The 27503-nt window shown below is 41.8% G+C and overlaps 1 protein-coding gene across 1 annotated transcript in view; it reads right to left on the reverse strand.

Moving 5' to 3' along the window:
- The window catches only part of CDH4 (cadherin 4), a 468099-nt gene that overhangs the window by 186635 nt on the left and 253961 nt on the right, over nt 1–27503 (reverse strand). The window lies entirely within an intron of this gene.

The following is a 27503-nucleotide window of genomic DNA, read 5'->3' on the forward strand; positions in this document are numbered from 1 at the left end:
TGATAGAAATTGAACCTGCAGCTAATCACATAGGAAACAAAATACTTTCTGCCATTCGAGTAATCCACAGGGCGGAACACACATGTGGTGAAGGGAAACATATTGTACCCGTAAAAACATCTCAAGTGAGTGAGAATGGATATACAGCTTTCTAGCTCGGATTGTTACATGGGTTCTCATGCTGCAGCTTCTGAGTGCTTAGCAGCGATGCTCGTAGCCTGCCCTGAGATAAGGAAAACCTGCTAGCCCAAGTCGGATGCAGCTTCAGCAGGCACCTAATTTTTGCACAAGAAAAGCTAGGTCAGACGAATCCTACCTAGACTGGCTGTGGTGGGAGGAGAAGGGACGCAGTGGCAATCCAGGTGAGACGAGCTCCTGGGCCAGTTTTGCCCCACCTGTCCCCTTCCCCCTGTACCATCGCTGACTGCTTCTGCAGCGCTGCTTTGAGCTGAAGCAGGGACTAATCTGGATTTAAACAAAAATATTCGAGGGATGGCACAGGCGAAAGAAAAAGGCTGCCAGGAAACTGCTCAACCTGCTGCCAAAGCCCCGGTACAATCACAGTGTGGAGACACGAGGAGCACTCTGTAGTGGAGGAAGGGAAAATCCATCCCCTCCTTCACCAAACTGCACCTCTCAATGACCGGGGCGCCGTGATCATGTCTTAACTATACATCTTACAAAGGCTTTCCATGCTACATATTTATTTAGATAGCATTTGTACATTTTTATGCACGTGTAGTGGGAACTGTCACCTAATGCTGCAGTAATTATTGGGCACAAACAGCAAATGTCACACATTGATTTATAAAAAAGAAGATGGATAAAGTTATCTAGTATATAAAAAACCCATGGGTAATGCTTTTAAGCAATTTCATTGTCATAAGCTACATCATTAAGATCTTGTTTAATCTGGAATCCAGGGAAAACAAAAATCCCTCGGTTTTGTTTTGGAAGGCAGAGGCTTGCCCATCTTTACTTTTCACTATAGCTCAGACTGCAGCAAATAACCTCCACGCCTATCTCATCTCACCTGCTTTAGTGGAGACATTTGACCAGTTATCTCTGCTTTCTATCTCCAGAAGCATAACAAATGTTTTTTTCAATGTAACAGGAAGCAGCATCTCCTGAATTACTCAAAGTTTAAATGAAACTTCGGTCCCAATTTTTTAAGGGACAGGATGTTACTTAATCGCTACTTTGACCACAGTTCGAAGCTCTTGGCACCCTTGCGGGGATGAAACCAGGATGGCCTGAGACCCGCAAGGCGGCTGGTGCTTCTAGGGGAGATCCCTTAGGGTCCTGGGAACCACCCTGCTACACGACCTCCTTCGTCTTTCAGGAATTTCTGCAAATCTCCCCCACGTTCACAGCCATAATAAATATGTGCAAACCCATCCAGTGCTCCACTGCTAATACGTTATTTATTTTCAGCTCCATGCTATCAGTGTTGTTAGAAATGACGTATATCGGCTGGCGTATTATTGCATTCCTCTGCTATGTAATGGCAATGCAAAAAGCGAGTTGAATCTATACGTCCTGAAGTACCCACATATCATATACTAAAAGACATTTGAAGAAGAGAGAAAGGAGTGATAATGACTGCACATTAAAAATGATTCAGAGCTTACTTTGATTTTATTGAGATTAAAGGAAGCCCTACAGTGTACTAGTATTCTGAGAGAAGAAAAAAAAAAAATCCCTTCCTATATGTGTACGTAGTGATTTCAGTATTCAAAGTACTTAAACATCTGCTTAAGACACAGCACATGGCTCCAATATGCTGCTCTGGTGTCATATGTCACTGTGTCGACTTTTATGCTCCATTATCTAAAAATGGCTACCTCTTAGACAAAGTCCCTCTGTGACTTGCTAATTACTTCCATTAGTTTAAAACAAACTTGACTAGAGACAGAGAAAATCCTGAGAGAAATTAAGTCTAATTTTTGAAACAAGCAACGTCTCTGCTCCGCATTGCTCTTCTCAGGTAGCACAGGTAGATGAACGCTCAGCAACGAATTAACACAGCCGACTCCTCTCCAAAGAGTCCTTAGGAGCTACAAGCACAAAAAGGCTTCAGGGACGTATGGATTCCATAGCATATAGTCACTATGAGGGACCACACCTTGCAGAGCTGCCTGAACAGCAGCAACAGGCCACGGCTCACCTGGGTGGCTTTGCAGAGGGCTTCAACCACAGAGGGGAGACGATTCGGAAACTCAGCAGGGTCTGAGCACTAGGGATCACCACGCTCAGCTGCTGTCAGGTAGAGCTGCTGCTATTGCCCTAGGCACTGTTTATACACAGCATAGAAAACACATCTGCAACGCGGTATAGATGAACTGCTCGCACTTTCATCACGTGGCTGCAAGGACTCTCATTAGAAATCCTGTGCTCATCCTCCTTGCTGCCCTGTGAAAATGATTCCTCGGGATGTTACATGACTACTGAGATGCACTGTTTTTTATATATATATATATATACACACACATATGCACATATATACATCATATATATACACAAAAAAAATATTTTTTCCAAATACATATGTATAGGTTTGGGGAAAAAAATAATCAAACTATTGTTCTGTAATAAATAACACAGCTCAAGGAAAGAAGATCTTGTCGTATTTTCAAATTCCACCTCTTATCTCTACTCTTTGCTCTCATGGAAACAGAAATTAAAATTTCATCCAAGGGCAGAAAACTTTTGCTCTTTTTTTTCTTTTCGTTTTTGCCTTTAGAAAGCTCTAAGTCTATGTAATTTGCAGTTGATGAAACTCTTGGCTTTAAAATAATTTAATAAATAAACAAACAAACTTTTTTTATTAGACTTAGATGTCTCTGTGGACACAAATCCATCTTTCTTTGACCAGTCTGAAGTCTAAAGAACACTGCATGAATTTATCATTCAAAAGCTGCAGCATCAGTAATTAGGATTTCAGATAAACAGCAGAGCCACACATCTATCATTTTTACAGGATGGTAAAAAAAGAAAACTTTTTTTAATATACTCTGGAAAAATGTTCAGTGATGCTTATCGAAAGCTTATGCTGAAAACAGCATCAAATGCCTGACGAAAAAAACCCCAAGAAGGCACCCTCATTAGCAGGCTTTTAGGTTTAACCCTTTACCCTCATCATTTTTAATTGCTTCTCTATGAAAGGAGGAAGTACGACAATTTGATATGCTGAAACAGGTATTGAGTGATGGGCAGAAAAGCTGCAGGAGTCTGCAGCAAACTGCTGGGCATCTGAGAAAAAAAAAAGGTATTTTTCTTCAAAAAAGGACACAGGGTGAAAAAAAATTCAACAAGTTTTGCATTGTTCCCTTTTATTATTTAGCTTGTTAAGCTAGCTGGACAGAGTCAAATGATCAAGCGAGGATCTTGAAAGATGTACGAACACACTGAACTTCCTTGCCCTCCAAATGTCTGAGAAATATAGTGAATTTAATAGGACTATAAATGGCATAAACCAAAGAATTCACTTTAAGCCTTATCCTTCTGGATTCTCCTTTAACTTCTCCTAGTCCATTAAAAAGTGCCCCCTCCGGCAAGCTGCACAGGGCTGGAAGAGCAGGAGGGATAATACTTATTTATTAGGATATACCCCCTGGCAGGGCATCACCCCACAGTTCAGGATATGGGTCCCTTCAGGACTCTGTTTTTCACGACGGTTTTGAGGATTATTGCTGCAAAGATGTTTCTTTCCTGATGAACTTCAAAGCAGCAAATACACACCGCTATTTACAGTGGGATCCTATCCGCTTTTCAAGTTGTGTCCCTTGAAGAGCTCCCTTTACACCCGGCGTGACTGTGATAAACCTAAGCTGCCAAATCCACCCCTCGCGCCACTTCTGCGAACGCCATTACGATGAGGATGGCTTAACTGTAATCTCTGGAAATTTCAAATGTTTGGGTAACCTGCAGAGCCCTGAGCATGTACAGGAATGTCCCCTTTGTGTGATCTTTAGCAAATCACTTGCGTTCCTGCCCTGGCACTTCTGTCCTAACGCTCCCATACATCTGCATTCATCCTTCTTCCCAGGCTTCTGCAGGGGGTGGCAGTCCTGGCCAGCATTCCCCTGCATGCCACCACAACAGAAATTAAAAAAACCCAACCAGCTCCTTAGTGGATAGGAACCTGTTGTCTAAGAACAGGCATGAAACCATTCAGTTAACCAGAAAAAATGTACATATTCCCAGGCACCCTGTGAGTGCATTACATTTTCGCAAACTGATTTCTCCATTAAGTGCTAATGTGAAACAGAGCGCGCTGTGCCTCATTGGAAAGCTTCGTTTATTTGAGAAAGTAAGTATGTAGTATAAACTTTTACGTGGCCACATTTTCGAGGCATCTTTCTTTATGTTCATGCAACCTCTCTGCGATTCTGTAAGAAAACTGTTTTACAGCAGTGGGAACAAACTGCAGTCAAGTGAATTCCCCATGGCCACACTGGAAATCCCCAGCAAAGCTGGGATCTGAATCCTGAAATTCAGACTCCCTGTTACTCATTCAAACTGCCAGATGACACTCCCTCCATCACCCACATACAGGTTAACCAAATACAAGAGAGAAAATTTTAAATGGGGAGAATGGACTTTTACAGGCACTTCAAAAAGCAAAGAGAAGCAGATCCTCATTCCTACAAACTGCTGGCTTATTTCCACATTAGCACTGGGTTAAAAAATAAAGAAATGTCACACAACTTATTATTGCAATTGTTTTGTAAAATGGAGTCCTATGAATAAATGTAAATACACGGTGGAGTTCTGGGACTAAAATGTCTTGTTTACAAAAGGCTAATGCTGAAAGGGAGGCAAGAAGATTTTGTTTCTCTTGTACTAAAAGGATGACTGTATCCAGGTACCACAGGCTTTCTGACCACTCTGAAAGAATCCTGAGACGTTGCTGCTTCAGTGTTTTGTAGAAACGAAAACCAACTTGAGCCGTTACACTTACACGCAATGCTACATATATGTCCAGAGTCCTGTTTCTGTCCCATTCCTGGTTACAGTAAATCCCATACTATCATACAGTACACAACCAGATTTGCTTCTTGCAGTTAATAAAACACTCAGAGCCCTCCTCCTCCTGTACAAGAAAAACAATGCATGAATAGGAAAAAATGATGGCTGTAAAACCTGATAGAAACAATGTATAATTTTCATCTTCCCATTACTAATTTTATAGGTTACATTTTCAACCATGTCCCCACCAAAAATATTACACTAATAAACTCTTAGTGTCTTTATTTAATATTTATAGCGCTGTGGGAGAACCAAACTCTACTGGTAAAAGGTAAAAACAGCAATTCAAACAGCTACTTCAGAGTCTAATAAACATATCCCTAGTGATCAAGTTTAAGAGTACACAGTTTAAGAAAATGCTTTGATACAGAAAACTGTTGGAGACAAATGGATGTATGTTGGTTGGTATAGGAATATATAGATAAAAAAATGTGCATGCCCACACCCTCAGCTTCATAAAGCATTGATTATTCATTAAGTGTTCTTGGAGTAAAAACCAAAAATAATGAATGAGTTAGGAAAATTAATGAACTGCCCCACAGTCTGTCATCTGCTGAAAATACTTAGCATGATTTAGCATGTTCTTAATGTTATTTTCTTGCAATTAATGGTACCGAAATCTGCTGCAATTTTACCCATTTTCCATATCTCAGGTCAATGTGAAACATTACATCCAATTTTCCAGTGCATTATTTATGATCTCTGAGCTATGACTGCTAATATTTGCCTTACTGGAATAATAATAAAAAATTACCATAACAATTTACCATATGTAATTATGTTCAACAAAATCTTTCTTTATTTATCTTCTTGTAATCTTCAGTTACAGTAAATCCTCCTATACGGAATATGCAATAATAGAACATTCCCAACCTATTATATGCTTGTTAGAAGTGACTCCGTGTGCTAGTCAACTGGTGACACCTCTGAATCAACAGACGAGTAGCAATCTATCTCCAGCAGCAAGATAGATTTCAACTGGTACATTAAAATATTTTACATTTAAAAGTACATTTTGAATTCCCCTACTTCAAATTCCAAAGTTCAACCTCCTCCATGATCAAATTATCCATGCAGGTTTTGGGCACACACTCTTGAACTCCTACCTAACCTCATGCTCATTTACAGGCTGTTTTGCTTTCACAAAGCCAGGACCGCCTCCAATAGGTTTTCTGGGGAAACGACAAGCCTTGTTTATGCACAAGTCATTTATTAAAAAAAAATAAAATATTTCTGTGGGCTTAATAGAACTACATGGAAAATTCATCTTTTCACTTCCAGAGCCACCTAAATGCTTTCAACACCTTTTCCAGCTTTATATTCACTTTCAACAGCTCTTGCTTACACAGGGTTTCTGTTTCCATGGCCAGATGAAAAGAAAAGGAACAATACATTTCCACACACTGAAATCGGCATCCTTTAGAAAGTCATTCTGTCACCTGTACAGTCAGCCAGTAGCAATGAGGAGTTGAGAGTACATTAAAAAAGATCTAAATCCCATTCAAACAAAACAAAACCAGCCCCACAGTAAACAAAACTCAATTCCCAGACACTGCCTGCCTCCTTCATATTCCCACCAGTGCTATTTTTCACTTACTGGAAGCCAATCCAACTAAAATACATGTTTTTAAGAAAGGAAAAAAAAAAGTAGTATATTTCACTTTTGGTATTGGAATTGGAGGGGAGTACAGACCCCTGGAGAGAAGGGCTGTAGAACATGATAGAAAAGATGAATCACTCTGGCAACAGCCAGCCAGCCATTAATTTTCAGCAAGCCAGGAGTTGGTCCAATTAAACCAAGCTCCTTTCTCTACATTAACATGCTTTACTCAGTTTTTTTCTGAAGGTAAAACATCAGCTCGAGACCCCAAAGGCTTTTCTATTTAGGATCAATCAATCTACCTTGCTGCACTGTAAAACATACACTGTCAGCTCTGAGGCTAGCTCAAAAAAGAGCAACAGTGGAAAAATTTGATAAATCGACATGTCTGGCAGTTAGTAGAGGGATTCTTCCTACACTGTCACTTATTTTTATCTGATTAGAAACAAGTATTAGTAAAGGGAGCATTCCCCTCTATTCTCTTCCTGGTATTTAGCACTGGGTTAAGAGGAGCCTTTTCATCCCCAATTTTCTAAATCCAAGCGAGAAGCTTCCTACCCCAAAGGCACGGAGATACTATCCAGATTTCAAAGGGCAGGGAGTTTGAATTGGATTTGCATGTTGTGGAACTCGCATTCAAGCCTTTTCTTCAGCACAGGAACATGAACCTGCATCTATTAGCAACCCATGTGAAAGACGTTTTTCACTGCTTTCCACGTTTTTATGCTCAGGGCTTTACCGTGGCTGTGCAGCCTCACCTCTGGGTTTCTAGCACCTGCTTTGGCAACGAGTGCTTTATTTGAGATTTCACTGCCCATTTGAGATCCTGTCGCTCTCCCTCTACCCTACTGAGACATTTCAGAAATTATTAACTAATAAATGAGCCAGGCACTGATGCCAGAGGCCGGTAAGAAGGACACTTACATAGTCTGAAGTCCCCTGCAAAGTGGCACTCCGAGCTGGGATAACTCAGAGGATTACCCTTTTCTTCGGTGAATGCCATAGTAACTATACTGTTGGCTTCCATTCTTGTTCTCAATAGACGTCTTTATCCTTGGATAAAAACCCCTTCACAGTAGTTTCAGTATGACAGTCCTCCTCTGTTCTTAACAGTAAGGTAGACCAAAAGCCACTGGGATGTGGGGCTGATGTTTTAGCTTCAGATTAAAAGGCAAATAAAGAGAAGCTTGGTTTGGGTAATCTTGAAAATACCAACTGCACCACACTTTTTGGCAAGTGCTGAGTTTTTACAGGCAACCATTCTTATTCTTTGCTCTTCTTTAAATTCCATGCGTCTGTAGGATGGTACTGAGATTCACTATGGCACTAATGAGATCATTTCGCAATTAAAGGCTAAGTAGAAACAAACCTCTCACCACTCTACAGGAGAGTTTGGCTTCTCTGATTAAGCAGCAGTAAATAAACCTGTTTCACTCTTGGTCCTGGTGCACAGGCTTTCTATGATTAACTCTCCGAACAAGATGGACTGATTGACCCCATGGATTAATCAATGAGTTTCTCAGCTTCAGAGCAAAGTGCAAGTTGTGGGAGTTACCTGCACTAGGATGTGTTTTAATTACTATTACTACAGCACAGAGTAAATAAATCCCAGGGCACTTTGTTTGGAGGTTTTACCCTTAGCGCTAATGATTTTCACAACACTCTCGTGTTTGTCAAACTACCTACATGGGAAAAGATTTTCAACATCACTATGCATTTCTGGAGGAAAAACTACAGATTTTAGGGTAGCTAAAGGGAGGAGCCTTGTAGGGCAATCTCTAGATTACACCACCTGCTTGCCCATCTTGCCTGTTGGCAGGAGCGTCCCTGGGAGAACTTATAGAGAGGCTGGGGCTGTATTTGAGAGAAACCCTGGGTGTGCTGCACTGAGCACCTTCTTCTCCCCAGCATTCCCGGGCAGCGTGGAGGGCCTGACCCTACTGGTACCAGGAACATCCCTACATTCGGAGCAGTGGTGGGAAGCAGGCGAGCACACTCAACTGTGCAAACACAGCCATCCCTGCCAGCTCCCACCGGCCCTGCCAACGGTGACCTGGCAGCCCTGGGGGTTCTTCCTCTCTGTTACAGATCTCTTTTCAACTTGCCAGAACTGTATTTGAAAGACATGGAGAGCTGAAGGAAGATTTTAGGGGGAGAAAAAATGTGAACAGAGGCCATTTGCAGCCAAGGAAAAGAAGTTGAAAGAGGTGCTCCCACTGTAGCTGTGTCAGATAGCCTCAGGCTCCTCTCTCCTCACACTCTTCAAAACAAACAAACTCTCAACACCTAGAAACAGAGGCTGCACATGTCAGGGAAAAAAAAATCAGACACACCAGTAAAGACACTGAACTCCTCACGGACTTGACTTGCGTGTAAACACTGACAACTCTGGGCTTGGCTGTTCTTGTCTTCCTCGGCCTAGCTCAGGAGCAAACGTGCACTGATCCAGGGAGTCAAATCACAATGCAGTAAATGAACAGACGTTTCAGGCAAGAATATTAGAAATTGAAAATTCTGTTATCTGTAAGAATCAAGGCAGCTATATTTAACTTGCAGCTGCTGTGCACCTCTGCTCATCTGCCTGCACAAAAAGCAGCTGTAGTCCTTACCTTCAGCTGTAGCCTACACAACCTTCAGGTTTCAAGAGAAATCAGTATCATGTAGAATAAAGCACTGTTTGGTACCTGGTGGGCTCAACTGCTTTGATATTTGGACAAATTCACAGAGTTTTATTTACAGGTGGAGGCTCTGGGTTCTATTTCTGCACTTGGTCAGAGGGAGCAGGAGAAGGAAAAGCGGCCTCGATGCCCAAACTGCACTTGAGTGGGTAATAAATATTGGGCGAGCTGAGAGATGGCAGGGCGTCCTGCCCCAGGGCCGGGCTCTAGTGTCCACTGAATTCACAGGAAATTCACCCACGGAGCAGGAAATTAACTGGAAAAGCAAAGCCACAATAAAGCACAGCTCCATGCCCTCTGGTGTTGGTCATCACTGAATAAAAATGAACCTCCTGGCCTCTGCAGCCACCCTTGAACCAGCCATGTCCTGACAACTGCATCCGCACAGCCGCGGCGCTTGGCTGCCGATGCTTCCGATGGAGACTCAGGAAAATGAGGTTTACTGGAATTCTCCCTTTCCTCTTTCACGTTCACCTCCTCTGCCCCTTCTTACTGCAGTGGTCTCTAACAGAAAGGCAGCACCCTTCTCACTGAAGAATGACCTCAGGATTCAACCAGCAACCTTAAATGTAACAGAGTGCTTTTGGCAGGGCTCAGTACCATCAATTAAAACAGAGAGAGACTAAAGCCAGTAAATTAGAGAACGTGACAAATGCAGCACAAAGCACTGATGATCCCAGAAGGTATCAAATTTAGTGTTAAAGTAAAGAAACAATAGGGAAGTCCAAGACATTTCAGAGTGTAGTGAATCAAATTAAATTGCCTGAAATTCCACATGGAATACATTTGACAAATTTCTTTCCCCCTCTTCAGCTTTCTGTTTGAGATGAACTGTCGTCTGGCAGCTTCAAACGTCTGGCACAGCTTCAGCTTCAGTTTGCTGGGGCTGAATCCAAACACGAACCTGAACTTTACCAGTTCTGCTCTTTTTGTAAACATACTTGCTGTGGCTGCCAAATGCTTTCCAAAAGCACACAAAACCCAGAATCCAAAAGGAAAACATTGTCTTGCTGCAATAAAATTTGCATTTTACCACCTATCGGTAGCATCCCGTGTGCAGAGCTGTCGGTTGGTCAAAGCCCACCTTGCCCTCAGTTTCCCCACACATTTTGAAAGGGGACGGGCGAGCGGCGAGGTCCCGGGGGGGGATGCGGCTCCCACAGACCCGGTACGCGTCCATCCCGCAGCGCTGCGGCCCCGGCAGCGCCGGTGCCGCTTCTTCCTCCAGGGCTGCGTGGGCAGCTAATAATACAACAATTAGCAATAGGATTCCTCAGACGTGCTGGATAAGACAAGCAGTAAAATGTCATTATACACGTGCCACTGAGAGCGAAGAGCAGTTTAGATTACCCCAGTGAGTGGTCTCGGGAACAACTTCATTTTAAGGTAGGGAACTTCAGGCAGAGGAAGAGACAGATATGAAGAGGGTTATGATCAAATTGCTCCTGAGCGCAGATAGCATTGGCCTTGATATATCAGATTTTTTTCGTTTTGCTTTTAAAACAGAACTGGTTTTGCAAAATGTTCACAACGATGGCACGCTTCTTTGAAGCAGGGTGCAACTCTTCACCAGCATCATCCCACTACCTGTGCAGACTCTGCCTTACAGAAACCAAATTCTTCCTCCATTTTAAAGCTTTTTAAAACTACCAAGCTCCATAAACTATCCAACTGCAGAAGGCTAAAACGAGGCCACCTTTAGGCTGAAGAATAGCAAATGACAGAGGTGTGTGAATTCTGGCACAAGACACACAGGCAAGCAGATGCTGTTAGAAAAGCGTATTTTATTGTCCACAAAGCGTTGGCCTCATCTCCGAGAGCCACATGGAGTTCCACCACTGCCCAAAATAGACAACATCTGGTTCATATAAACTCTGATTTATTGCATGTCTTCTCTCCCCTTGGATTTTAATTATGAGTAGATCTTGTAACTATTGTATTTGTATTTGTTTTATCCATCTAGATGTTTTTCTACCCTATTAACTACAAATTGAAAGCTCTTTCTAAAAATAGTACAAAAATATACTTAAAAATATGCATATGGCCTTTATTAAAGAAATCCTTATACTGAATTTTTAGATGAAGTAAAAGTACCACTGAAACCACTGATCAGCAAGCAAGCCTTTACCTGATTTCCTGAATAGGATGAGACTGAAGAAATTGCTTTCTATTACAATAAAACCTCAAAGAAAATAGAGAACGTAACTGACTACTGCTCCTAATGTTAACCAGTGTGGTAACGAATAAAAATCACTCATCGTTGTACCACTCTGACCACTCCTGGGAGCCGTTTGCAGGGGTGTTGAGCCAGTTTCAACGGTCAGGTGTCAATATTTTAAAGAACCTCTCTAAGGTGGCACTTTCTCAGCAGAAGAGACAGATCCAGACTGTGCCTGGAGAATAAACTATTCTTTCTCCCCTGGGAAAGAGTAATACAATCAGGAATGAAATAGTTGGAAGCCTTCATATTGAGAGGTTTTTTGTCTAAGTTTTTTTCTTTTTTCCAATGAAACTCTTGCTCTTTCTGGGAATAAGTTGATTTAGAAGTCACTTTTTAATTTGTACAGTTGAATAACCACCACCATAAAAGAACATACAGTGCAATAAATAAATACCACTTGCAAACTTCAGAACTCTCTGCCACCACTTCATCCATCAAAACTAATTCTGTAAAAAACAAAGGATGTGACAAACCCAGCCAACCTTTTACCCCATCTTACAAAAAGACCGAAATCTGTTTCTGGAAATGTCATAATGTTCTATTAAATGATTGACTCCTCTGGAAATGTTTAGCAGTCCTACAGAAACACCCTCCATGAGAACCAGTAGCCCTTGTCTCCAAAAGCCCAATGCCCTGACTGGGCAGCTCAGGTCCAAGCACTTATGCAGAAATCCTGTCCTACTCATGGCACAGAATTTCTGGGAATATGATGGAAACCAGAAATTGCCACAGATGTCTGAATTGCTGATGCTGGAAAGCAAAGAGGGCCGATAGCTGAGTTTCCCTCACCCCAGTGTCAGCACACAGCGCGACTCGTGTGCCGAACTGTCCCCTGCACACCAATAAACACTTGAGGTGGAGTAATTTGAATGTAAGAAATATCTTGGCCCTGTATCTGTTTTTTAATTAGAAAGTTTTACATGTAAACATACATCTTCTCTTCTTCCAAATCCACACTGACATCCACTACTTATCATTCTGAAGTGATTGCTAGAGGAAACATGCTTAAAACCCATCATATTCCATGCAAGTTTTCTTAGCTCTGCCCATCATCATGCTGTCTGCTCCCCTTTCACATCAGCTCAATTGTGAGAGTTTTAAGCTGACATCAAAAAGTCAGGCCATTTGAAGACACAGAAGTCAGCTGTAAGGTTGTCATTTTCTTTTTTTTTTTCTTTATTTATTGATTGGTTGAAAAAGAAACATCAACTGGCTGATCTATTTTAAAGGTTAAACGAGCGTGATGAATGATATCAAAGAAAGCCCTACCAAACCTCAATGCCCACTTTTTTTACAAACTACACAGACATCAACAGCCTAAAGACAACAATCCCGATTTACTGATAGGTACCACGGAGTGATGCAGACACTTGAGCTGGAGACTCATCCTCTCCTTACAGATGTGAAGGGAGCAGTTGGCACCGACCCTAGGAGGATGCTGCGTTGGCTCTTATGTCCTGTTACCAACGCGGGTAGCAGCACTTCAACACTTTCAAGTCACACATTTGCAGTTTTTTCAAGACCAGGCCTCAGTAAGGACTGCCAGCTACCGCTGTCAGTGATGTCTAGCTCAATGTAAACACTTCGTCGGTAACGTGATGAAATTACACCTTCAGGTTTATTCAAAGTACTAAAATAAATCTTTTCACAGAACGCGTATGCATTCATTTATACTGCGCTGCTATGACCACAAGTTTAATTGTTACTGTTTAATTATTCATTGTGGATCAGGTCTCAATTTAAGCAAATATGCAAAGATAAGGAAGAATGGGCACTTGTTTATCTCATTTTTTCCAATTAATTCAAGTTGTTCATTAATCACATTACTTTTCTACTATGTGATAAGAAAATAAAAAAAACCCAGCAACCATCCAAACAACAAAAAAAAGACAGCCGTTATGGAAAAAGCAGGATATTCTACAAAATTTACTTGCATGAATAGACTCCATTAAACCAACTAAAATATTCATGTATAGGAGTGCCTCATACTATTGACTCAGCCTACAAGGGAAATTTTTCTTTTTTTTTTTGCCTTTAATGTCTACAATATTATGAATCAATTGACCTAATAACAGACTGTATGATGGAGATTGGCTCAGGTTTCATGAAGAATTTTGCCTGGAAATATGAAATTGTCCTAAATTTCCCTCCTGTCCCATACCTGCAGTGACAATAAATGGTACATCAACCAGCAATTTCATGTCTATTACCAGGTGCTATACCTGAATTAAGCAAAACCAAAACTTTCAACCACCCAAAATGTCTAGTAAAGGTAACCATCTTCTACTTTTTTTTAATAAAAAACTTGGGAAAAGTTGAAATAAGAAACAAGAAAAAAATTATTCAGTTCCTAATTCATACAGTTTTAATGACATTTCTGACCTTTACAACAAAAAGTATGAACAGCTCACACAGACCATTGGGCAAATAGAAAAAGTAACAAGAAAAGCCAGCAAAGAAAAAAAGAACTAACCGTGAGGAATCGTCTGTGGCTCCGATATGACAACATTTCTACTCTGTAAAAATAAAATGCCATCAAAGCTTCACCAGCCACTGCCCTACTTTGTCTGAAGAGACTTCCTATTGATCACCCAGTTGTTCCTTTGATTAATGTCCAGAAGTTTCTGATGAGTAGTCTTGAACTAAGGACATATCACTGTTTGAAATGTGGTTGCCAAAATAGCGTATTATTTTCTTTTTCTTGCATGTAAATACTAGCAAGAGCCCACAGTGTCATCTGAACTAGTTACTGAAAATTGTCCAAAAGTGGATACAAAATTCAACGAGCCCTTCTGATTCATGCTCACTAATACATTAACAAGTTTGTCTGTACGAAACATCAGGGTCCTAGGCTTTTAAAGATATCTCATATTTCACTACTGAAATATGTGGCCTTGACTATTTTTGTGCTCAAGCATAGGCTTCGCTTGATGCTCAGTCACTACACTAACATGCACAAGTCAGTTAATTACGCTGCAAATTAGCCATTTGCCAATGCCTTTGTCTGACTCGAGTGTACGGTTGGCATGGTGAAGCCATCTCACAACCAGGTCATCCAGGTCATCACATGGAGTATGAGGCAGACATCGAGCTCCGCTGAACCCCAACCAGCCACACCACCAGCCCTGAATGAGGATGATCCAGATCTGTACGGTTAACCTTAACGTTTTTCTGAATGTTTACAAAAAATCAAACAGAAACGAGCACACTTTTTCGTCGAACCTGGCTGCCATGATCAAGTCCTTCTTCTTTGCCGGACTCTCCCCAGTGAATGCACCTCCCAAAACACCGTGGCCTCTGTCCTCATGTGGTGAAAATGAGGTCATGGAGCTGCACTATGAGCTCCCACCACGGCACACAGATGGGAAGGTGGGATGTGCAACAGGGCAAGCAATGCTGAAGTGCTCTCCTCTGTGCGCACGTGGCCAGGACACCTGCATGGCACCTATCTGCAGCACGCTTCGCTTGATAGCTGCTTATTTCCTTGAGCACCAAGGGGATTGAGGCTTTAAAATGAAAAGGTAGCGGGGAGGAAAGCAACCACCTGGGGAAGATCCCCCCAACCAGTAGTTTCAGAAAGAAAAATACAGGCTGTCTTGTTTAAAACCACTGTCATATGTTTACGCAGCCCTCCTCCTTGAGTATTTGCGCTACACAATGCCCCTGTGGAGCGGTGATATTACATGTTAGCTCTCTACCCTGTTATTTCTGGCTGCTTAAGCAGCAAAGGACCAATATCCTGTTCAGCCATGCTCAGTTGGTGCAAGAGAAATCAGTGAGATATTGCTCCACAGCTCACTTCACACACCTCTCGTCCTTGTGTGGCACTGCTTGTTTTTGACAATGATTGACGACTCGTACCATGCCCCTGCATTTGCTACGCAGGAACCGAATGGGTATTTCTTCATGAGCTAACCCTTATCTTGCAAACTCCGTGAGCTTTAAGGGTAGAAACTTATACTCTGGAACAGTCTTTCACTTCTAAAACACCTCCTCTTTTCTCCTGTGATTTACTATTCATTTATCTTTACTGGAAAGCTGATATTTCTGAGTTACAAACTAGAGACACCTCAGGCTCTAGTTTATGGAAAAGCCAGCCATGGAAACCTGAGAAATGAAAAGCCAACACTTCCACCAGCATTAGCTAGCTTTAGACCACAGTTAATGAGTTGTCAATCATACATAATTTTACATTAAATTTCATTTACATTTAAGTCACAGTGGACTGAGCAGCTGTGTACATATCCATCAACCAGCTTCCAGTGACCATCAATAATTAATAGCCTGTGTTCACCCTATAATCTTGTTTCCTAAATCCAGATTGACATCTTCCAGGTAGACTGGCTCTCAGGATAGTGTTTCCCCCAAAAGTAATTCACACCTGAAACACAGAGCAGACATACGGCCACTCCTTTAGTGATGGTTTACTTCCTTTCCAAAAGTCACCTCTCTATGTCTGGCTGCAGGAAAAGCACATGAGTCATTTTGATGTAAAAGGGAGCTTCAAACTGAGCAGTACCAAGTATCTCAGACAAAGCAGGAAAACAACTAAGGGATTTATGAATTTTATTTACCTACTACTCAACATCCTACAGAAGAGCCACAAAAAGTGCTTGTGCCCTCTCCAACTTCTCACCCCAAAGCTTGGTGAAAATCTTGGTTCCACTTGGCTTTATATGCCATTGTCTGGTTTTCACATTGATATCTTAAGGGAAGACGACTGAAGGATGAAGGTCCCTGGCTGGGCCAAATCATACTCATTATGAAGTCACATCACTTGGCAAACAAATACCATCACTTCATCTTTTGAAACTTTACCTGGTCAACCCGGGAACAAAGAACCAACTGAGCCCTAGCAGGTTTAGGGCCGCTCTAAGTAACAAGCATCCAAAGGACTGGTAGGCAACTACATTGCAGCCTCCTGACCATGGTTTATCTCCATTAGTTGTGAATTTAGGCAGTTTTCTGACATTGTTTGAGTGGCAAATGAGGGCCAAAAGTTGACCAAGCCTGCAAAGAATACACTAAGATAAGCAAAGGAGAAAGCAGTAACTCTTATTCTATTGTTACAGCCTGCTAGCTCCATGCCTTAAAACTTAAGCTAAACAGTATTAGTGATTTATTCTGCTCAGCTCTAGATAAATAGAACATTAAAATATTCTCTTCCATCTTAGCAGCAAGGCAGGGTGTGGGGACACAAGGTGAAATCATGTCTGTTTACGCCACCTTTTAATTTAGCTGATTTGGGCTGAAAGGATTGCATTAGAGATTAATTACTCCTTAAAAGGTTTCTTTAAAGCAAGGAATTTAAAAAAATTCTGAAAAGCTTAAGGCCTCCTAATACATGTGACTATTTTGCTGTGTTTCAGCCCGGGAAAAGAATAATTATTGAAGCAACGAAACTCTGTTTCTTCTAGCAATAAACAGTAAAAGCTTGTCTGGGGCTAAAAATAGTGATTAGATTGTGACTGTGTGTTACTTCCAAATGTAAAGCCATTTTGCTTGAGACAATATTAAGATGCTAGGATGCAAGGTTTGATCATTAATTTTGGCTAACACTACACATTAGTGTTGCTGCAGTCAGACTTTTTCTTCTCCCCTGGTTTTAGACAGCCTTAATCATGCTTACAGCTGATTCTAATTGCTGAATCGTATCACTCCACTTTCTCTAAAATGCTTGGGGCAAAAGAAATAGTGAAGATTAATGACAGACGTGTAATTAGAAGAAAATGTAAAGATCTAGTGTTAATCATTCAGAAATAATTTGATAAATATGAAATTCTGAAGAGCTCTCAGAGTAAAAGATGATAAAATGAGTACTGTAGCACAAAGCTAAGCAAATTTATATGTACCACACTCCTTGCAAGTGGAAAAAGAGAGCTCATGCGAGCACGTGCAAGCATGTGGGTATGCAAGGGAGGCTTTATTAACATAATGGTATTCAGCATGGAAGACCATCTGTTTTAATTGAGCAAGCTTATTCGTACAATGCTTTGCTCCACTAATCTTGTTTAGATTAATGTTAATGTTCTATTAAAAGGTAGTTTATCATCCCACAATACTGAGTTAAAGTGATCACACCCATAGTAATATTCTCAGCTCTTACGGAAGCAGAGAGCTCACTCATTACCAGGCTATTGATCATCTTACAGTGCAACTATTAAGGCTGGGAACCTTGGCTAAAAGTAACCAGAGGTCTTTTTGCCAGTGAGGGTAAAGGCACATGTAAATAACTTTGATTTAATTAATATAAAACACAAAAGAACACAGTCTGCAAAATGATTCTCGATAATGCCTTTGGGTAACTACAGGAATGATGCTTTAACTAATAATACCTTTCAGGTTGTAACAGAGAGTAAGTATCAAACTGGGATGCATTTCTCTGGATTGCTATTTTTTCTTTTCTTCCTATGACACATCTTCTCACCATAACACTTGATCTGTCCTTAGCCTTTGCTTTTAATGAGAAAGCAGGAAGTTGAGTGCTAGCTGGAAGCACGCCTATCATTAAAAATGCAGACACAGGGCAAGTCAAAAAAGTGTAGCAAAGCACATTTTGTATATCGATCTGAAATCCCCAAACTGTAGCAGGCATTAGTGTATCCTGAAGGTTTAACTTTTTTTTTTTTTGAAAATATGGCAGAAACTGAAAAGGAACTCTTGCATCCTCCATGGTGGAGGATATTGTACCTAGATGTTCCGATTATTAGTTTTAGAAGGTTAGATTTTTATAACAAAATTATGTGCCAGCCAAGAAATGAATCATTCCATCATTGTTTGGGGGTGGGAGGGGGGGTGTTCGGTGTTGGATTAGCAAAATGGATTACAACTAACTATATTTACAACAAAAATAGGACTATAATCAGAAAAATAAATTCTACACCCATCTGAGTTGGGTCATATTCAGTGCCAGAGTGGGTTTTCTTCCTTCAAATACTTAACACTGCTTAGAGAGCTTCCTCCCTGCTTCCTTCCTCTCATCTTGATCTGCCATCTTGATCTGCTCAAGCCCAGCTTCAAGCCCCCAGTGAGGATCACACCTCCTGGCTGTCCCTTCCACTACGCCGTTTTATTTTGTTGCACATCCCTGCGTCCCCTTTCTCCACTGCACCAAGCAGCAGCTCAGTGTCCGACCCCTCAAACACTTCTTCCCCCTCTCCCATGCCACCAGAGCCTTGGCATTTGCTCCTCCTGTTCTCAACCAAGTAGCTTTGCCCTTTCTCCCTTCCTGCTCCGTCACTTCGGAATTGCTCCTGGTGAGTGAGCAGCAAAGTTACCTTTCCATTTCCCTCCTTAAAACATCTCCTTTGCCAGAGCAGATAAAAAACTCTCGACAGTGGCTAGGCAGCTGGAGTGCTGGACGACTGCCTCTCGTGTGGAAATTGTCTCTGTTTCTGAGGACTCACCCCATCTGTCCATCTCAATTCATCAAACGTGTCCTGTCCTACACTGAAATGGCAAACCCACAAGGGCAAGGATCAAGTTTTTTGTGTTTATTTTGTACAGCTCCTAGTACAATGGTGTCTACAACTGCAGCTGCTAAATACTGCGGTACAAATAAAGTAACAAAACAAGCAACAAAAGTAGCCCCCCCACCCCCCCTCCCCAAATTTCAAGTGTGGCTTGAAAGAGTCCACTTAGAATTTTTTATTTCCTAAGGGAACATTTTATAATTACATTTTGGACACATGAGCAAGGAAGATGAAGGATACCAAGAGAAGATGAAATGTATGTGAAGAAATTCTTCACATGCCATTCTAAAAACAATAATCTCACAAAGCAATAATTCAAGTGAGACTTCTTCCCTGAATACCAAAACATGCCAGTCATTAATTAAAATTCAAAAAAGCTTCTTTGTGATACAAAAGCATCACCAATCCCCCCCTCTGCGAAATCAGGAACCGGAGAAGGAGAAAAGTTAAACGGTTGGTCCAAGAAAACCCAGCTGACAGTTGCCAAACTGCAAAACACTCCAAGCAACATCAGACGCTTGTTCTCACACCGGCTATGGGGATGTCAAAAGCTCCCTATTTTAGCCTGGGGTAAGTTTTAAGTTTCTGAGAGTAGCCCATGCACTGAGCTTTTGAAAATCTCATCTCAGCTGACTCCAAAATACACTAATTATGTGGATTATGTAGGACACAAAGGCATCTTCTCATTAAAGAACCACACTCCAAGATGAAATCCTCTCTCAAACTGGTGTACTCTAGTGAGAACGAGACCAGCTGAGGATGCATGCGTATGAGCCACAATTTTTCATGGGAATATTGGAAAAGACTTAAATGAACCCCTTAATTTGCAGAGTGGAATTGTTAATGCTTCCCTCAGAAAGACAAGATGCATTTCTACCTCTAACGAGCGATATACATCTATAGCTAACAAGCCATACAACCTCCGAGCAAATGTTGACAACTTCACAAGGGAGACGCACAAGCCAGAGATTACACTGGAAAAGTTGATAGTGATCAGGGCTACAAATCACTGATTTCCTGAGTATTTGTCAAGCGCCCATTCAACGCTCCAGGCTGTGTCCAACACGCTGAAATTACAAGTGACAAAATAAAATTAAAATACACAGAGATCTCTGCCCCCATCTGTTTTCACTGTTTATTGCCCTTTCTGAACAACTTCCCGTGCTGAGCACTATCTCCCCAGCCTGGCTGTCCACACATGACCCATCCCTTTCGCAGAACAACTCTGGACCAGGGACGCAAGGGGCTTGCCTCACCGGCTGCTTGTTTTGTGGGGCATTTGCCGCATTTTGGGGACAGTTACCCTGGCACAGAATGGAGAGCAGCTGGGACCCGGTTTGCACAAGGTCCTGCATGAAGTTATAAGGTTGCTTGCCTCCAAACACTTCGCTTCTTTGCGCTGAACCCAAGAGGAGAGAAGCGGGAGAGGCAGCTGGGGAGTGAGAAAATGCTGGGGCAGCGTGAAATTACATGGGAAGCGTGAAAGGATGGGGACAAGACTCTTAAAGAATCACAGTTAGCAGACAATTAGCTTCCATACACTATTCCACCATCAGCTGTATTCAACATTAATGTATTCAACCACTTTTTTCTTTAGGCTGAAGTTACGCTGTGCAGCATGTTTTCAGCAAGGTGTGCACGTACCTGCCTGTCCTTTGGCTGCGCTCATTATGGGAGAGGGGAAATCACATAACCTATGACACAAAACTACCTTTGTACCTTCCCTTAGATTTCCAGTCTAATTCCTACATTTCCCCATATGGAGGGAAGAGAAAGCTGCTCCTCTGGAGCTGGCATCCTTTGGGGTCGCTCCTCTCCAGTGACAATACCGGTGCCTGCAGGCCAACCAGGTGAATGTGCGTACCTACATGAAAGGCACAAACCTAAACACCTTGTTCGGTCAATAATACAATGCAGAATGTGACCGGCATTTTTTTTCTCTCAAGACAGATAAAAAATGCATTCAGGAACCTGTGACTAAGCTGCATGGGCTGTTAGCCAATGCACTGTATCTACACATGACAAATTATGCATTCATCCATTGTTTGAAAGTTTTGAATTCACTGTTGGTGGTAAACTTTTTACTAGAACACACAGATGGTCCTGCCTGATCTTGTTAATGAAAAACTCTCACACAGCTACAAAAACAGACGTGATCATCTGTTTTTCAACATTCTGAAAAAAATCTACAGAGGTGTAAGGTGCTATACAAATGAGAATAATTAGCTTGTGCCATCTGTGGACATTAAAAAACCCAGAGTATCTGTATTCCTATGTTTTATAATGATAAGCATTATATCTCCAGCAAAGTACGCACTTAATAACTTTTCAATTTATTGTGACCTTCTGCTCCAATTTACTTAAGAAACTATAATACTAGCTGTGCCTTACACCTTTTTCACCTTATAATTAGCAAGTAATAAAAAATGCTATTAAAAAGTAATAAGTCTGAAGCTCTCTGACAATTCACTGATTAATTCTGAAGATTTTAAAGCACATTGGAACACACTCGGCTAAAACATCAATTTTACCCAGTTCTCAGTACCGCTAACGAGTTTTGGTGCGTGATCAAGTCTCACAGCTCACCTACACGTAATGGCAGCAGGAATTACGCCCTCCAATGTTACATGGCTTGATGACAGGACAACACTTCCCAGGTCTTTCCAATCCAAGTTTAGCGGTGAGCTGTATTCTGTCCTTGCACAAACAGTGCTGCATGCCTGGGGTCTTCAGGCAGGAAGGGCACAACACTGCAACAGCTCGGGAATGGATGCCCTTAGCATCTGATGAGGAATAGTTAATATTAATGAGTGCCTTAGAGGGAAAACAGTAAAAATGATCAGCATCCAGGGCTGGATTTCACCTGATTCTGTATAACATCCCCTGGAGACATTTAAACACGCTGGGGGTGCAGAACTCGTACTCCTCAGCCTCCAAAAAATGGGCAGTGACCAGGAAGGCTGGTCTTGCAGGCTGTACCAGCTTGGTTCTCGCTAGCACTTCTATAGCATGAGAGGAGAGATAATCGCTGCAAAAGCAGTCAGGGCATTTGCATGAAAAAATGAAGAGCATTTCAAATAGCACTGTACAAGCTCATGCTGGCTGCCCCCAAGCTGGAGACCCGGATAAGAAAGAGAAAACCTAGTGAGGAGGGCTGAGAGCGGAGCCTGCATCACACACATGTTTTCTGAATACCGGCGCCAGGAACACTCGGAAAAGCTGCTCCCCCAGTCCACTCCCACCCTCTCTCACAGCAGGCACTGGTGTGAAATTTATCCCTCCATGTGCCATTCAGCTCCTCTCTCTGAAGCGTGTACTGGAACACTATCATATTAATGGTTTTCATTTCATATTAAGTGAAAACAAATAACGTGCAGTGAGCAAATGCCAATCCCATGCAATGCCGAGAGCTGGAATGCTGCTGCCTTAAAGCCAAGCAGAGTACGCACGGCTGCCATTGCCATTCCTAGCACTCTTCCACTCGGGAACTGCTCTTATTATTCACACAGAGAAAAAGGCAAACAGCTTTCAGCCTCCAAACTGCTATTGAAACCCAGTACTTTTCTCAACAGCATTTTCTACGCAGAGCTCCAAAATGGACCTTAAGCCCTGAGCACTGGGTCAACGAATGCTATGTTTTATTTATTATGTCATGGTTTATCATTATTTTGTTAGATGCTGGTAGCAGACCCCTGGTGTTCAATGCACAGTCCAGACCATAATCGCCATGCCCCAAACAGCCTGTCACCTAGAGAAGATTAAAATATGTAACACATCTCGTGCTCACCTTGTAATCCTAGCATGAACACCCATAGCTGCAAATATAAAGATACGCAGTCCTTACTCTTACCTGTTGCATGTCTTAATACCAGCAAAGGTCTATTACTATTCACATTTGACTTGGAGCCAGGACAACTGCGTGAGGAAATGGGCAGAAGACACTGAAAGCATTTTTCAATTGAGTAGTGTCCACACCTGACACAATTTTGTGGTCTCACTCATTTAAAAACCAACCTGTACTTTCTGCTCTTTTTGATTTGTACTTGCTGATTTGAGCTACTGTTATACTGCCTTACGTACTGTCTTTAGAAAACATTCATAGATTTACCTATTACAGATGGTTAAGATTAAAAATGTGAACAGGCCAGGCCCAACTTATAACAGCAACTCTTCCTCATCCATTTTCTAACTTCCTTAGGGACACAGATGAGGTTAGTCGGTCTTTGCTGTCAGGTCCAAGGACTTGGTATTGTTTCACCTTATAAACCTTGTTTCCTTCAACTGACCCATTTTCATTTCCATTCCTGAAATACTTCCTATTTTCCCTCCTCTGATTGCACTTATCTGTGAGATGCAAATGTATGGCCATTTGTTGAAAGTTTGAGAGTACCTGCCTTTAATATTACTGCTGTGCTCATTTAAGCTGCAGCATCTCCTAATTAATTTATTTTAAAATGTTTTTTTCCAGCCTCCCAATGGATAGAAAGTAGTGTAACATCACTATGAGACGACTTTGTAAAGCCTGCATGCATCGCTATCTCCTAAGTGCACTCTGAAGTCAAATCAATTTACAATGTCATGTTCATAAAATGGGAAATGATAAGAAAAGAATGAGTTGTTATACAAATTACCAGCAATTCAGTGTGGTGCTTTAATGTTATTCCTGTTCTTCAAGGGTGTCACTGAATGCACCAGGCAAGTAAAATGCCCATATGAAATTAAGACACTAAAAGTAAATGTTTGCTCCTATATTGTAAAGAACCTCATAAACGTCAGAGGTTTTTATTTCATGCACACCACAGCTTGTAGAGACACCAGGAAACATTTGGTTCTAATGGGAAACTGATGTTCATTTCAGCACCGTGCTGCCCATTCGCACCCGTCTGAGCAATGTTCTCCTGTAAGTCTGAGCAGCCAGACACACCGGCCGACCAGGACAGCACAGAAATAGTTTAGTTTCTATGTCATTTTAAGTGCCAAAGAAATGAGCAATTCGTGTACTACTCAAAAATACCGTATGGGAAGTCTTGTGTCCCTTAACACAGGCAAGCATAGGAAATTCTCATTTTAATTAACTGGTAGCTCAAAAGTTTTGCACCGCCCCCCTTTTCTACCCTTCTGTGTTTGACAGCTCACCTCTGGAGCGTACTTGCACAGATTAAACGTGACAAGTTTGTACTGGCTGGGCAGGAGGCATGGAAGATTTAAGGAAACATGCTCTGGGTGCTCCTGCACTTTACTACTTTCTGTGATCTCTTTTCTGCCCACATTACTGGGCGCAAGAGCGGCTCATGTTGTCACTCCACCAGTCAGAAAAAACGCTACTCGCTGTATTACCACATGTAGCTGTAAGTAACCCACCTTTCTTTCCCTCACTTCCACATACTTAATTTCATTCCCATTTGCTCAACAAAGGTGTAACTTTGAACGTGTAAACAGACAGGAGGCAAGGAATGCTGAGGAGACACGTGCTTGGGGAAAACCAAAGATCGGCATCTATGACAGGGTAAAGTGGGTGACTGCAAGTGGAGGAGAAAATGGTGCTGATTGCTGGTGATTCCACTCATTACTCCTTTGCTGCTGTGACCTTACATTACATACATTTCCACTCATTCCTAACATTTTGGGGTGTATGAGTATTTTGGGTTGTACCATGAAGATGAGCTTGGCTGGATACTATTACCCTGCGTTACAGTTTAAGCTGGATACTCCTATCCTAACAAGGGATCTATGTATATCACGTTTATCGTGTTTTTTCAGTATCTCCTAGTATCAAGCAATGCTGTAAAAGCCCAGTGCAAACACACAAAGCCAGAGAGACCAGCATCCCAGCAGTTTCTGCTGAAACACAGGTAACAAATAACTAAGGGCATCGTATCAGAGATGCTCCACTCCCATTACAACACATTACAACAGATGGTCAGCCCCCAGTGACTCAAACCTCGCTGTAAACCTGGTAACTTCATTAGGTGATTCAAAGGCGGCTCCATCCTTAAAAACCGGGTTTCAGCTCTGAGAAGGGAACAGCTGAGCATCTGACCCCAGCCTCCTTTGGAAATGGAGGTTGAGCCCTCCTCACAATCCAGATATCATCCTAGGGAGGAAAAGGAGGGAGGAAACGTTCAGGCAGGAGTTCAGCCTGCTTGAAGGCAGACTCCCCTTTTGAAGAGGAAAATACACGCTCAAGTGGTATGTGTTTCAGTCTTGGATATGCTAACAAGATTTTTGTGTTTGATTTTTGGCTTTAAATGAGTCAAATCAAAATTAAGGGATTTCCATGTGTGATACTGAACACACACACACTTTTGCATAAGGGATTTGTGTTTTGTAAATTATACCCTTTAGCCGTATCACTAGTCATTAACCTAATTTAAATTTCAATAAGGAGATTCTCCATTTTTATCATTAAAATTAACTAGCTCCTCACTGTGAAGATACAATCAGGAGGGTGAGGTGAAAGGATATCACCAAGTAAGTCTGATTAAATCCACTTTTTATTCAGTAGCTCCTTGTACTCCCCTGCAGTGATACAAAAGCAATTCCCAAGTGACTTCCCCTCACTGACGGATAACGTGTCAAAGTATCCCTTTTGCAGTGTCTGAAAGGCCACTCACTGCCTGCTGTTTCTGCTAACTGCTGTCTGTCATGTACTGCTAAGATTTATAAAGACACTGCTGGGATCATCTCGCAAGTGCCTTTCTACAATGTGTTCAAATGCAGAAGGTCATTCCAAAAATTACCCGTGCAAGTAGCAAAGGTAATCCTCGGGAACAAATCTGTTCGCTCACTGTGCCAGCCTGTCAGATATCTGTGGTCATGAAGTTATGTGATCATCAGAAGTTTGCTATCAGAGCATGCAATGACCCCCTCAACTGCTCGCTGCTCCCCCAGGCGCTGGGGGATGCAGCTGAAGTCAGGCAAAGAAGAAGGGAAAAGCTTTATCTGCCAGGAGCCAAAGGGACACGGTGTTTCTAAAAAAATTGGTAAAGAGATGCTGCCAGATCCAGAAACAATCTGGAACAGGAAAATCTGCATGTGTGGGGAGGCAGAGTTTGGACCGAAGAAGTGTCCCAGGGCTTGGCAGTACCCAGCCGAAGCGAAGAGCCCTCCAGCTCCAAGCAGCGGCACAGCCCACCGGGATGTGCTGCAATTTGGGAAGAAATTAGCAGACAGGCGCTGCCAGGGTGCTAAGCAGCAACTGCGCTCCTCTAGCCAAAAGCAGGAATACTGGGCAATGAAATCCCAGCCGTACTATTTAACGGGGTTTCAAATATTCACTTGGGAGAATGCTGCAAGTCCTGATGTGAAATGAGCAGGTAAAGTGCAAGCATCCAGATTTAATAAGCCTGGTTTTTTTTTTTTTTTAAAGTTACTGGAGAACTTTAGCCAAATTCTAGCAGAAGAGGCTCCATGAGTATGACAAATCATGACAGAGAGAAGTCCAGCTCCTCTATCGACTTGGGTCCTGCATTTCCAGACCAGCAGGGGAGAAGCCACAGGACTTTCAAGGCTTATTTGCCTTGGAGCGTGTTCTTCTGCAATTTCTTCCCTCCAGAAGTAGCTTTAGAGCCAGGGGTCAGCAACAACAGCCAGCAAAGACAAACAAAGTGAGTGTTTAGAGCAAGTACAAAAGTAAGAATTTTCTAGGGCTTCATCTAGAAAAATCTTCCTCTCTACAAAAGGACCTCCCAGAACTAACTGAAATGCCTCAGATTTTACGGGTCCTGATGATGTAGTAGAAAATTAACAGGATTGTATGTTTCACAGAAAACAGGTGAGAAAGGACGTTGAAAAGAAATGTTATTTTAATTGGATTTCTTTGTTCTCTTGTTATCTTCAGCACCTCAACAATGCCTGCAGTACTCAAAATCTTCCGGGACTTAAGAAAGCTCCATTTCTTTGATTCCATTCTCATTTGAAACTTATATGAGAAATATTATTAGTATGTAAGAAAAACCATATGTACAAGAGTATGCAAAGGACACTCTGCGCTAATTGTTGTAGGGTAAACCTGCTCCACACAACCAGCAGCAGATGTAACCTAAGAATTCTAAATTCTAATCAAATGAATCTGAAGATTAATTGCAAAATCCATCAAAGTACTTTGTGGAAAAATGGTAAACTGTACATAAACATTCAGGGACTTTTGCAAATTCCCATAGCCTATAATTAGATTTACTGAATGCTATCAAATCCGAGGCTCCAGTGCAAACATAGACAGTTTTTGTTGTTTTAAGATGCGTACACAGACACGTGAAATGTGTCTAATTACCAACAGTTGTTTTGTTTCCTTTTTAATTTCAACAGCACATATCCACTCAGTGCAAGAGTTTCATGTAGACTGGAATAATTAGCTGCAAAATCCGAATGCCTACAAAGTTAAAAAGTAAAATACAAAAATGGAAAATAGTCGTAAGCACTTGATGAAGCCGTTTTGCCAGCAAACTCAGGGTAGGGATTGTGGTGTCTACACCTCACATACAATTTATATCCAGATTAAT

Source organism: Haliaeetus albicilla, chromosome 2, assembly GCF_947461875.1.
Source record: "Haliaeetus albicilla chromosome 2, bHalAlb1.1, whole genome shotgun sequence".
Classification (NCBI taxonomy): domain Eukaryota; kingdom Metazoa; phylum Chordata; class Aves; order Accipitriformes; family Accipitridae; genus Haliaeetus; species Haliaeetus albicilla.